Raw genomic sequence first — 1,161 nt, 5'->3', positions numbered from 1 at the left:
GGGGTTCATCAGGCCAATTTTATTTCATTTTGGAAAAATTCACACTAGAAAGGTCTTCATGCTTCTTTGGTAGAAGCCTTCCATAAGAACTGGTTTCTTCTGTGGCAGGAAACATACTATTTCCCAACCCAAAATGACTAATTAATAATCGAGTATTTGCTCTTCAGTAGTGATTAATTAAACTAATCCTAAAACAAATAATATCAATACACTCTACTAAAGGATGAACTTGATCTTTAATACCAATCTCACTAATCCTGTTTATTGGAACAACCAACTTATTAGGATTATTGCCACACTCCTTCACCCCCACTACCCAATTATCTATAAATTTAGGAAGAGCAATCCCTCTTTGAGCGGGGGCTGTAATCTTAGGCTTCCAACATAAAACAAAAATATCTTTAGCACACTTCCTTCCCCAAGGCACACCTATTCTTCTCATCCCTATATTAGTTGTAATCGAAACAATTAGCTTATTTATTCCACCTATAGCTTTAGCAGTCCATCTAACTGCTAATATTACTGCCAGACATTTATTAATGCATCTAATTTTAGGGGCAACCTCTGTACTACTTACAATTAGCCCTCCAGCGGCTTTAATAACATTTATTATTCTCCTCCTTTTAACTATTCTTGAATTCGCCATAGTGTTAATTCAAGTCTATGTGTTTACACTACTAGTTAGCCTTTACCTACAGGACAATACTTAATGACCCACCAAACACATGCATACCACATAGTTAAGCCAAGCCCTTGGCCCCTTACAAGAGCATTATCAGCCCTTCTACTTACCTCAGGTATAATTATATGATTTCATTTTAATTCAACAACCTTACTCTCACTAAGTATATTAACCAATCTCATAACTATGTATCAATGATGACGAGATGTAGTACGAGAAGGAACATATCAGGGCCACCATACGTCCATCGTACAAAAAGGCCTTCGTTATGGGATAATCCTCTTTATTATCTCGGAAGTGTTCTTCTTCTCAGGTTTCTTCTGAGCATTTTATCACTCTAGCCTAGCACCTACCCCAGAATTAGGAGGATATTGACCCCCTACAGGCATTAACCCCTTAAACCCCCTAGAAGTCCCACTACTAAACACATCCGTACTACTAGCCTCAGGTGTATCAATTACTTGAGCTCATCACAGCTT

General features: G+C 37.7%; 1 long non-coding RNA gene across 1 annotated transcript in view; it reads left to right on the top strand.

The window, feature by feature from the left end:
- The first annotated feature begins 117 nt into the window (after positions 1-117).
- Positions 118-1,161, top strand: part of LOC111814817 — an 11,843-nt gene continuing 10,799 nt past the window's right edge. The window contains exon 1 of the long non-coding RNA XR_002819699.1: positions 118-259. This is a non-coding gene — a long non-coding RNA (uncharacterized LOC111814817). The remainder of the gene's footprint in view (positions 260-1,161) is intronic.

This window comes from Octodon degus, unplaced genomic scaffold (assembly GCF_000260255.1).
Source record: "Octodon degus isolate 3935 unplaced genomic scaffold, OctDeg1.0 scaffold00586, whole genome shotgun sequence".
NCBI classification, from domain to species: Eukaryota; Metazoa; Chordata; class Mammalia; order Rodentia; family Octodontidae; genus Octodon; species Octodon degus.
Note: the sequence above shows the minus strand (reverse complement) of the source record. Positions and strands in the feature narration are given on the sequence as shown.